Below are 13,795 nucleotides of genomic sequence, written 5' to 3'. Positions count from 1 at the left end.
GTGTATTAAAGTAATACTGTGTATATTATGTGTATTAAAGTAATACAGTGTATATTATGTGTATTAAAGTAATACTGTGTATATTATATGTTTTAGAGTAATACAGTCTATATTATGTGTATTAAAGTAATACTGTGTATATTATGTGTATTAAAGTAATACTGTGTATGTTATGTGTATTAAAGTAATACTGTGTATATCATGTGTATTAAAGTAAAACTGTGTATATAATGTGTATTAAAGTAATACTGTGTATATTATGTGTATTAAAGTAATACTGTGTATATTATATGTTTTAGAGTAATACAGTCTATATTATGTGTATTAAAGTAATACTGTGTATATTATGTGTATTAAAGTAATACTGTGTATGTTATGTGTATTAAAGTAATACAGTGAATATTATGTGTATTAAAGTAATATTGTGTACGTGTATTAAAGTAATACAGTGTATATTATGTGTATTAAAGTATTACAGTGAATATTTTGTGTATTAAAGTAATATTGTGTACGTGTATTAAAGTAATACAGTGTATGTTATGTGTATTAAAGTAATACTGTGTATATTGTGTGTATTAAAGTAATACTGTGTATATTATGTGTATTAAAGTAATACTGTGTATATTGTGTGTATTAAAGTAATACAGTTTGTATTATGTGTATTAAAGTAATTTAGTGTATATTATGTGTATTAAAGTAATAATGTGTATATTATGTGTATTAAGTAATACTGTGTATATTAAATGATAAATAAATATATTATGTGTATTAAAGTAATTCAGTGTATATTATGTGTATTAAAGTAATACTGTGTATATTGTGTGTATTAAAGTAATACTGTGTATATTATGTGTATTAAAGTAATACTGTGTATATTGTGTGTATTAAAGTAATACTGTGTATATTATGTGTATTAAAGTAATACTGTGTATATTATATGTTTTAGAGTAATACAGTCTATATTATGTGTATTAAAGTAATACTGTGTATATTATGTGTATTAAAGTAATACTGTATGTTATGTGTATTAAAGTAATACTGTGTATATTATGTGTATTAAAGTAATACAGTGTATATTATGTGTATTAAAGTAATATTGTGTACGTGTATTAAAGTAATACTGTGTATATTGTGTGTATTAAAGTAATACTGTGTATATTATGTGTATTAAAGTAATACTGTGTATATTGTGTGTATTAAAGTAATACAGTTTGTATTATGTGTATTAAAGTAATTTAGTGTATATTATGTGTATTAAAGTAATACTGTGTATATTGTGTGTATTAAAGTAATACTGTGTATATTGTGTGTATTAAAGTAATACAGTGTATATTAAATGATAAATAAATATATTGTGTGTATTAAAGTAATTCAGTGTATATTATGTGTATTAAAGTAATACTGTGTATATTCTGTGTATTAAAGTAATACTGTGTATATTATGTGTATTAAAGTAATACTGTGTATATTATGTGTTTTAACGTAATACTGTGTATATTATGTGTATTAAAGTAATACTGTGTATATTATGTGTATTAAAGTAATACTGTGTATATTATGTGTATTAAAGTAATACTGTGTATATTATGTGTAATAAAGTAATACTGTATATATTATGTGTATTAACGTAATACTGTGTATATTATGTGTATTAAAGTAATACTGTGTATATTATGTGTATTAACGTAATACTGTGTATATTATGTGTATTAACGTAATACTGTGTATATTATGTGTATTAAAGTAATACTGTGTATATTATGTGTATTAACGTAATACTGTGTATATTATGTGTATTAAAGTAATACTGTGTATATTATGTGTTAATAGTGTTCACACTTCGAAACATGTTCCAAGCGTCCAGACAACATTTTCTGTGTGCTGCTAGAAAAAAGAACATTTGCAGAGTTTCAAAGCCTTTCAGCACATCCACGCAAAAAGCCGACAATAAAAAAAGTGCACTAATTATCTGAAAATACTCACTTTTCTTTTCACCGCCTGAGAGCACTCCGCCAAATTGACCGTCGTATTCATCCTCCTAACGAGCGCCCACACCGCTGTCGTCAGCACACGATAAAAGTGGAGAGAAATGCTAACGCCGTAGTGCTAACGGGCGCGGAAAAGGACATTTATTTTGGCGGGGCGGATGTCCCGCCGGCGCCGAGTCGTGTTGGGCCGATTATGGATGGCCCTGGGTAACGGCCACCTAATTAGGCCTTTACTGTCGTGTAATTCTCCGCCAAGCACATTGTCAATATCCTGCTTGATGAGCTTGAAAGCCAGAATAGAATTTTGCTGACCCCGGGTCAGCTGTTGCAGTAATGGCGGACCCCCCCACCCCCACACACACACACACATTCTTGTATTTGTTACCTTCTTGAGACCTGAGAAAAATGCCTACCTCTTTAGGACTACCCTTTCTAGATATATAAAGATTTGTATTTACAACATAAATAATATATACATATTATGCAAATATAAAAAAGCTTGTTGTGAAAAATTTGTTGGGATTTCACATGAAAAGGGTCACAATTTCACAAGAAAAACTTTGAATTTTGGGAGTATTATAATAAAAGTCGTGATTTTACTCAACGCAGGTCAAAATTTTACAAGAAAAACTGAGCATTTGTGCGATTGAATGAGAAAAGTTGGAATTTTACTCAAAACAGTCGCGATTTTACAAGAAAAGCTTAGAATTTTGGCAATTTTATGAAAAGAGTCGTAATTTTACTCGGCAAAAGTCTAAATTTTATAAGAAAACTTTAAAATTTTGGCCATATTATAAAAAATAATCAAAATTTTACTTGGCAAAATGATGACAAAAGTCACTGAAAAAATGTGACTATTTTACAAGAACATCAAAAAAAATGGCAATATTGTGATAAAAGTCCGAATTTTATATGACAAATGTCACCGTTTTGCATTAAAAAGTAATAATTTTACATTAAAAAAGTAATAATTTTACGAGAAAATATTGCAATATTACAGAAAGAATATGAGAAATTGTTCCTAATTTTATAAGAAAGAAGCCGACACATTGTGAGAAAAAGACTGCTTTTACTTAATTATTATCTTTTTTTTTCTAATTGGTATCTGTGTTGGCCCTGTGATGAGGTGGCGACTTGTCCAGGGTTATCCTGCCTTCCGCCCCAATGCAGCTGAGATAAGCTCCAGCACCCCCCGCCACCCCGAACGGGACAAGCGGTAGAAAATGGATGAATGGATGGGTTTTTAACCTTCATTATTTACTTTTTTTTTCTTTCTTTTTATTCATTTTGGCCAAAGGGGGCGTATTTCAATTTCTCACACACACTTGTTACTACATATGTTGGCCAGAGGGGGAGCACTTCAATTTTTGACTCACACTTGTTATTTCATATGTTGGCCAGAGGGGGAGCGCTTCAAATTTTGAAACACACTTATTATTTTATATGTTGGCCAGAGGGAGAGCACTTCAAATTTTGACTCACACTTGTTATTTCATAAGGTGGCCGGAGGGGGAGCACTTCAAATTTTGACTCACACTTGTTATTTCATATGTTAGCCAGAGGGGGAGCACTTCAATTTCTCACACACACTTGTTATTTCATATGTTGGCCAGAGGGGGAGCACTTCAAATTTTGACTCACACTTGTTATTTCATAAGGTGGCCAGAGGGGGAGCACTTCAAATTTTGACTCACACTTGTTATTTCATATGTTGACCAGAGGGGGAGCACTTCAAATTTTGACTCACACTTGTTATTTCATATGTTAGCCAGAGGGGGAGCACTTCAATTTCTCACACACACGTGTTATTTCATATGTTGACCAGAGGGGGAGCACTTCAAATTTTGACTCACACTTGTTATTTCATGTTAGCCAGAGAGGGAGCACTTCAATTTCTCACACACACTTGTTATTTCATATGTTGACCAGAGGGGGAGCACTTCAAATTTTGACACACACTTGTTATTTCATATGTTGACCAGAGATGGGGGCACTTCAAATTTTGACACACACTTGTTATTTCATATGTTGGCCAGAGGGGAAGCACTTCAAATTTTGACTCACACTTGTTATTTCATATGTTGGCCAGAGGGGGAGCCTGCAAATTTCTTACACACACTTGTTATTTCATATGTTGGCCAGAGGGGGAGCACGTCAAATTTCTTACACACACTTGTTATTTCATATGTTGGCCAGAGGGGGAGTACTTCAATATCTTACACACACTTGTTATTTCATATGTTGACCAGAGGGGGAGTACTTCAATTTCTTACACACACTTGTTATTTCATATGTTGGCCAGAGGGGGAGTACTTCAATTTCTTACACACACTTGTTATTACATATGTTAACCAGGCGGGGGGGAGCACTTTTAAAACCGACACACAGTCAATTTGAAAAATCCCTCCATTTTAGGACCGCCCTCATTTTGATAGATTTCACCACCAGGGGTGCTAATGAGACATTCTCTATTAGATGCAATGGCTTTCCGTATTGGGACCATGATTTATGTCCTAACATGTTCACACCTCCTCATATGGAAGCTACTTTTCCTTGTTGGTGTCTCAGGAAGGGTAGAAATACAAGAACACACACAGGCACACACACACACACACACACACACACACACACACACACACTCAGTGCTTGTAATGCAGTGTTGATGTTGTGATATTTGCTTTTGTCCACAGTGTTGATCTAAGCTGACATTATGCTCTGATGGCTGTGTGTGTTACATTTGTCATGCTGCAGGAGGCCAAACGGGGTTGTGGCAGGTGTGTGCGCGCACGTGTGTGTGCACATGTGTGTGTGTGTGTGTGTGCGCATCTGTGTGTGTGTGTGTGTGTGTGTGCCACTTGCAGATCTGCTGGTGCGGAAGCGGATCTTTTCCCTCAGTGACTCTATTAATTTACCTCATTTATCTTCCTCCTCCTTCTTACCCCCCAATAAATACTGGAGACTTCAAGTCCCCGTGCACGCCTCTCTATGTGTGTGTGTGTAAACATTCATGTGTATAAAAACACACACGCACACACACATTAGCTCCCCCTTTTCTATTCCCAGAGGACAAATCCGTAGCGGAAAAACTCATTTTCCTGCAAATAGTTTGTCAGCCAAGCTAGGAGGAGTGATAAATTATCACAGACGTCAGGTGAAGAAGGCAACACAAACACACACACCTTCAAATTCTACCCAAATGCAGTGTGATCTCCCACACACACACACACACACACACACACACACACACACGTAGGTGCAGGTCTCCTACAGGCGTGTACATGCACAGACAAGCTGCATGGGGGCCGCCCCTTACAACTCAACTGTGACTCCTCCCTTCCGAATGATGAATTGATGGCCGCAGAAATGGATTTGTTTTGAGAGAAATAATAATTCCGTGTGTGCGCGCGTGTGACGTGATGAATGGCTCGGATCACGGCCCACTCGGAGTGAGTGAGAGGAGGAGAGGAGGGAGGAAAGGAAGAGAAATATCAGCGCGGGTGGGGAGGGGAGGATAAATAATGTCGGACAACTGAGATGTTTTTGTTTTGCTGTGCGAGGGGATTGAACAAACTGAGGTGACATAACCGAGGCGTTCCTCAGGGGATCCTTCTAAGTCCTCTCCTTTTTGGCAGTTAGGCCATGTTTACATTAAGCCGGATAATTATTTAGCCTAAGCATCTTGTCAGCCACACTATCTATTAATCAATCAATCAATGTTTACTTATATAGCCCTAAATCACGAGTGTCTCAAAGGGCTGCACAACAATCAGATCCCACATCAGGGCAAGAAATCATCGTTTAAGGCAGGGTTGCCCACACCTTTTCTGCAGGTGAGCTAATTTTCAATTGATCAAGTCGTGGGGTTCTACCTCATTCATATAGATAATTTATATTGACTTATTTATGAAAGATATGTTTTTGTCAACAAGTTAAAGGTGTTTAAAGATAATACAAGCATGTTTAACACATATAGTTAATATTGTTAACAAGTTAAAGGTGTTTAAAGGTAATACAAGCATGTTCAACACATATAGATAATATTGTTAACAAGTTAAAGGTGTTTAAAGATAATACAAGCATGTTTAACACATATAGTTAATATTGTTAACAAGTTAAAGGTGTTTAATGATAATACAAGCATGTTTAACACATATAGATAATATCGTTAACAAGTTAAAGGTGTTTAAAGATAATACAAGCATGTTTAACACATATAGTTAATATTGTTAACAAGTTAAAGGTGTTTAATGATAATACAAGCATGTTTAACACATATAGATAATATCGTTAACAAGTTAAAGGTGTTTAAAGATAATACACGCATGTTTAACACATATAGTTAATATTGTTAACAAGTTAAAGGTGTTTAAAGATAATACAAGCATATTTAACACATATAGTTAATATTGTTAATAAGTTAAAGGTGTTTAAAGATAATACAAGCATGTTTAACACATATAGTTAATATTGTTAATAAGTTAAAGGTGTTTAAAGATAATACAAGCATGTTTAACACATATTGTTAATAAGTTAAAGGTGTTTAATAATAATACACGCATATTTAACACATATAGTTAATATTGTTAATAAGTTAAAGGTGTTTAAAGATAGTACAAGCATGTTCAACACATATAGTTAATATTGCTAACAAGTTAAAGGTGTTTAAAGATAATACAAGCATGTTTAACACATATAGTTAATATTGTTAACAAGTTAAAGGTGTTTAATGATAATACAAGCATGTTTAACACATATAGATAATATCGTTAACAAGTTAAAGGTGTTTAAAGATAATACAAGCATGTTTAACACATATAGTTAATATTGTTAACAAGTTAAAGGTGTTTAAAGATAATACAAGCATGTTTAACACATATAGTTAATATTGTTAACAAGTTAAAGGTGTTTAAAGATAATACAAGCATGTTTAACACATATAGTTAATATTGTTAATAAGTTAAAGGTGTTTAAAGATAATACAAGCATGTTTAACACATATAGTTAATATTGTTAATAAGTTAAAGGTGTTTAAAGATAATACAAGCATGTTTAACACATATTGTTAATAAGTTAAAGGTGTTTAATAATAATACACGCATATTTAACACATATAGTTAATATTTTTAATAAGTTAAAGGTGTTTAAAGACAGTACAAGCATGTTTAACACATATAGTTAATATTGCTAACAAGTTAAAGGTGTTTAAAGATAATACAAGCATGTTTAACACATATAGTTAATATTGTTAATAAGTTAAAGGTGTTTAATGATAATGCAAGCATGTTTAACACATATAGTTAATATTGTAAACAAGTTAAAGGTGTTTAAAGATAATGCAAGCATATTTAATACATAGTTAATATTGTTAACAAGTTAAAGGTGTTTAAAGATAATACAAGCATGTTTAACACATATAGTTAATATTGTTAACAAGTTAAAGGTGTTTATGTGGGCTCTGTACCGAGGATGTCGTTGTGGCTTGTACAGCCCTTTGAGACACTTGTGATTTAGGGCTATATAAATAAACATTGATTGATTGATTGATAAAGATAATACAAGCATGTTTAACACATATAGTTAATATTGTTAACAAGTTAAAGGTGTTTAAAGATAATACAAGCATGTTTAACACATATAGTTAATATTGTTAATAAGTTAAAGGTGTTTAATGATAATACAAGCATGTTTAACACATATAGATTCCTTTCTTTCATGAAGACAAGAATATAAGTTGGTGTATTACCTGATTCTGATGACTTGCATTGATAGGAATCAGACAGTGGTGCTGATAACATCCGCATTTTCAAATGGAGGAGAAAAAAAGTCCTCCTTTCTGTCCAAAACCACATGAAAGTGGTTGGTTTTTGGCATCTTATTTGTCCAGCTTCCGTACTCCTTTGTATACACTTTACAAGAAATACATTGGCGGCAAACTCCGTAGCTTGCTAGCATGTGCACGGCAGCTTTCTGAGACTCTTATTTTGTTAGCGCAGGCAGCATGAAGCAGCGCTTTTATTGTGCAACTGTCTGTCTTTTGAGTTTTGACGACAGGTACGGCGCCAGAGTCTGTTGAAATAAAAAGTGTTTCTCGCCTTCTTGTCTGTAATTTTTTCTTAATAATGAGCTGGCAGCAGCCAGCGTCGTCTCACGTGCCGTGAATGTCAATCAAGTGACGAAAGTGACGTCATAGTGAAGATTTATGATCGCTCATTTTTAGGACTATTTTTTTAATGCCTGGCTGGCGATCGACTGACACACCCTCCGCGATCGACCGGTAGCTCGCGATCGACCGGTAGCTCGCGATCGACGTAATGGGCACCTCTGGTTTAAGGTAACCCTCCTTGGATAATTTTTTTACACGGGTAAGTGCACCGTGTATTTCTTGAATCTCCGGCTCTTATCTTTGTATGGACTCATTGATCATTTACAAACTGAGTTCGGAGAGGAAGTGACGCCAGAAAGACCACGCCCCACACAGGAAGTGACGTCGTAACAACCTGTTTCCACTCGGAGGTAAACACTGGAAATATGAAGACGAGTCATCCAGACATGCCCGTATTTCTCCTTCTTCCACATGTACAGACGCTTATGGAAATCACACGTGAATACCTTAAGAGAAAGCGATTGCAGCTATTTGGGATACAACACTTCTCAGACGGCAAGAGAACTTTTCAATGTCCGGGTCAGTTGTGATTCTACTTAGCGAAAAACTTCATACATTAGTTGAAGGAGAGACAATGAGAATGCGGGCTCCCGTGGATTTCTGCACAATTGATAATAACCATAGTAACGGCCCTTAAGCATAAGAGTTGTGTGATAATATATACATAATTATTCTAATATTTCCCTCCTGTTTATCACATAACTTCCCCAGAATCTTCTTATCCCTTAAAACTGTGAAAACAATTTTAAAAAATAATAATAAAAGCAAGAATAAAAATAAATGTTGATGGGCCTGATATCTGTGCCCTGGACCTCTGGCCGGGGGATCGGCGTAAGCTGCCGTACTTTGAGGATAGTGCCGAGTGTCCGAATCCGTGAGTTTTCGGTGTAACTGTACAAAATGAGCTATAGAGCTAGATTCAAACATTAGCATGCTTACATTTAAATGTAACACTTAGCATGTGTGCTAACGACGGCATGCTAACAGTTAGCATGTCTCACATATCAAGTAACACGGCTGTAAGGTATGGCTGCGAAAGTAGAGAAAAAAAAGTGAAAAAACATGGGGGAAAAGTTAGCATGCTATTATTAGCTTGCTATCTGGCTAACGTTTGCATGCTAACAGTTAACGAGTGTCACGTACCAAGTTATTTGACTCTGGGGTAAACGGAAGCAAATCTAGCTAAAAAAATATCATGTTTTCGTTAGCATGCAAGCAAGCTATCAGTTAGCTTGTGTCCAAAGTAGACAAGTTTGTGAACAAAATGAGACGTTAAGCACCGAGCTACGTGAAAGTATGGCTGAGCTACAAGAGGAGGTAATCATGTCTTTTTGGCGTTCGTCTCAGAGCAATCGTCCATTAAAAGGGTATGTACCCATTCAAATGGCCCATATTTTAAAAAATGTGTGAATAGCGTCGCCATGGTAACACGAAATGTTGCCAAATTAAAGTACTGACGTAGTTCGTCTCGTATTAATCGTAAGAGAAACGTACGGAACTATAATAATAAAAGTTGAAGTATGAGGAATAATAATATGGGCTGCTTGCATTGCAGCAGGCCCATAATAAAGGAAGAACCCTCGGTTTTACAAAATCAAAATATGAGCAGATCGCTCCTGTAACTCTGACAAAATACATAGACCAAAATCCAAAGTCTACTGTAGAGGACGCTGGTTCCCTGGAATATACGAAATAAGAGTAAAAGGGAAAAAGTGGCCCCCAAAACAAGTGAGTTAAATATCCCTGCTGTAGGGGTCCTCGATGACATCATCAAGTACAGTACAGTAACATGTGAGGTTTTGTTTGTTTGTTTGTTTGTTTACTTTAAATGTATATGCTCTAAAAAGACTGTTGTTACATGTTGCTCATTAAAATGATCCATCATTCTCTTTTAGAATAATTTTGTGGTCATATATATCCACACCTGCTACACAAAAGTTACAATAGTACACAATTAGGGATGGGCAGGGGCGTAGCTCCCAACTCTGGGCCCCCATACACCAAACAGTCCTAAAGGGCCCCCCATCCCATCCTAATCTCAGCATTGTGGCCTCGGTAACATGCACTAAAAAAGTAATTATTGCATGAATTTGGCTGAAACCAGCTTTTTAAAACACTTGCAAAAAACCTTAACTCGGTTTTGTTTAAACAGAAAAAGTATGGGTTTAAAAAAAGAAAAAAAAAAGTGCCAGAAATGTCAATATAAAGTTGCCAGAATATGAATTTAAATAATGATAGAACTTAAATATGATTATAAATATGTGAAGTTTTCATGTTTGTATATAGGATTGTCATCAATGCATAAAAATACATCATTATTATTGCGATTAGAGTATTATTAGTGCATCTCCTGGGGGTTAAGTCTCGCCCTGTCATAAAAAAACTAAGCCTCTGTTTCTAACTTTAACTGAGGGTCCTTGAACACACCACAGTTATGTGCCATGAGATGCAAAAGTGAAACTGCCGCAGATAGATGTATACTTTCTTCTATCACCTCATCCTCGTTCCAAAATGTGTGTGGAAGCTTCAAGGTGAGCTTTGATGACGTTATGACGTCTGTGTCAAGTCGTGTGAGCCAAAGCAGTAATCAGAGCAAAGGGTGGCTATTTTGAAGAAACTACAATATAAAACATGTTTTCAGTTATTTCCTACCTAACTCCACATGTGTTCATTCATAGTTTTGATGCCTTCAGTGACAATCTACAATGTAAATAGTCATGAAAATAAAGAAAGCGCATTGAATGAGGAGAAGGTGTGTCCAAACTTTTGTCCTGTACTGTATGTGTAATATTATTCATGATAATTGTGTATGCGCCTGTGCTGCACGTCTAGTTTACAGATAGTGATAAAGTTTTGTTTTCATAGTAGAATAAAACACAATCCCTTTATTGTCATGGTTAACAACACAATTAAGTAGCATCCATCAGTGCAGTAGAAATAAAGACAATACCTAATATGGTCATAAAAGAGTCACACACTCCCGCACATCATGATAATAATAGTAACTACAGCACACACCGCTTGTTGTTTTTATTGTTGTTGTTAGCTTCTTTTTTTTTTACGGTACGGCGATGTCATCGTTATAAAAAGTAGTAGCTTCTCTAAAAACATCGTTTCAGGTTCCTCAGCTTGGGTGCACAAATAATATACGTAAATATTAGCAGAGCATTAAAACGTGTTTTTTAGCTCACCTGCGCCCCTACTTCCTGTTGACTCGCACTGCGATGACCGAGTCAGGAGAATAGACTAAGGTTTTTAATGTTTTATGGCGGTGCTTCTCCAACTGCACCTCAGAAAACACTTGACTCTCCTGGACTGAAAGATGTTATTTGTTCTCTCAAACTGGAAAAAAAAAAAAAAAGATGAGGCTGACATTAAATTAAAGAAGTGCGGGGTGCCTTTCTGAGATGTGTGGGAGAGACTCATCTCCAAAGTGACCCCAATTGAAACACTATCAAAATGTGGGTGGTTGATGAGCCTTTTCTGTGATTGTTGGTGGTTGTATTTCTTTAGGGCCATTCAGGAACGCAACTGTCTGGGGTTTAATGTTTGTATACATATCTGTGGTTTCTCTTTTATTGATTTATCTATTTAACTTGTTTGGGAGGGAACAGCGTTTAATGCATTTTTGACTATTCCTGTCAACTATATGTGTCTGCAACCCAATAAACAAAACAAAAAACACTTGGCTCTCCTACATTAAAATACAGTAGCGTAGTAAGCCTAAGTATTCATTAAAAACAAGGTAGATGCTTTATTTAACAAGTATATTTAATATTTTTATATATTCCTGTCATTTATATGGGTGTGAAACCCAATAAACAAAAAAAAACACTTTGCTATCCAACATTAAAGGCCTACTAAAATGAATTTTTTTTATTTAAATGGGAATAGCAGATCCATTCTATGTGTCATACTTGATCATTTCGCGATATTGCCATATTTTTGCTGAAAGGATTTAGTAGAGAAAATCGACGATAAAGTTCGCAACTTTTGCTCGCTGATAAAAAAAAGCCTTGCCTGTACCGGAAGTAGCGTGACGTCACAGGAGCTAGTATTCCTCACAATTTTCCTTTGTTTACAATGGAGCGAGAGAGATTCGGACCGAGAAAGCGACGATTACCCCATTAATTTGAGCGAGGATGAAAGATTCGTAGATGAGGAACGTTACAGTGAAGGACTAGAGAGGCAGTGATGGACGTATCTTTTTTCGCTCTGACCGTAACTTAGGTACAAGCTGGCTCATTGGATTCCACACTCTCCTTTTTCTATTGTAGATCACAGATTTGTATTTTAAACCACCTCGGATACTATATCCTCTTGAAAATGAGAGTTGAGCACGCGAAATGGACATTTAAAGTGACTTTTATCTCCACGACAATACATCGGTGACACACTTAGCTACTGAGCTAACGTGATAGCATCGTTCTCAAATGAAGATAGAAACAAAAGAAATAAACCCCTGACTGGAAGGATAGACAGAGCTGTTGCTAACGACGCTAAGGCTAATTTAGCAACTTAGCAACCGGTGTTGTTGAGGTTTTATTCAACAAGTTTATTTAGTATTTTTATCTATTTCTGTCAACTATATGCGTGTGAAACCTAACAAACAAAAAAACAAAAACAAAACATGGCTATCTAACATTAAAATACAGTAGCATAGCAGGCCCCAGTATTCATTAAAAACAAGGCAGATGTTTTATTTAACAAGTATATTTCATATTTTGGGCTAATACTGTCACGTATATGCGTGTGAAGCCTAATAAACAAAACAAAAAAACTTGGCTCTCCAACATTAAAATACAGTAGCGTAGTAGGCCTATGTATTTATTAAAAACAAGGCAGATGTTTTAGTATATTTAATATTTTTGGCTATTCCTGTCAACTATATGTGTCTGCAACCCAATAAACAAAAACAAAAAACAACTGGCTCTTCAACATTAAAATATAGTAGCGTAGTAGGCCTAAGTATTCATTAAAAACAAGGAAGATGTTTTATTTAACAAGTATATTTCATATTTTAGCTATTCCTGTCAACTACATGGGTGTGAAACCCAATAAACAAAAAAAAACACTTGGCTCTCCAACATTAAAATACAGTAGCGTTGTAAGCTAAGTATTTATTAAAAACAAGGTAGATGTTTTATTTAACAAAAGTATATTTCATATTTTTGGCTATTCCTGTCAACTATATGTGTCTGCAACCCAATAAACAAAAACAAAAAAGCATTTGGCTCTCCAACATTAAAATACAGTAGCGTAGTAGGCCTAAGTATTCATTAAAAACAAGGTATATGTTTTATTTAACAAGTATATTTCATATTTTTGGCTATTCCTTTCAACTATATGTGTCTGCAACCCTAAACAAAAACAAAAAACACTTGGCTATCCAACATTAAAATACAGTAGAGTATTAGGCCTACGTATTCATTAAAAACAAGGCAGATGTTTTATTTAACAAGTATATTTCATATATTTGGCTAATACTGTCAAGTATATGCGTGTCAAACCCAATAAACAAAAAAAAAACACTTGGCTCTCCAACATTAAAATACAGTAACTTAGTAGGCCTAAGTATTCATTAAAAACAAGGCCAATGTTTTATTTAACAAGTTTATTTCATATTTTTGGTTATTCCAGTCAA

Source organism: Entelurus aequoreus, linkage group LG08 (genome assembly GCF_033978785.1).
Source record: "Entelurus aequoreus isolate RoL-2023_Sb linkage group LG08, RoL_Eaeq_v1.1, whole genome shotgun sequence".
NCBI classification, from domain to species: domain Eukaryota; kingdom Metazoa; phylum Chordata; class Actinopteri; order Syngnathiformes; family Syngnathidae; genus Entelurus; species Entelurus aequoreus.
Note: the sequence above shows the minus strand (reverse complement) of the source record.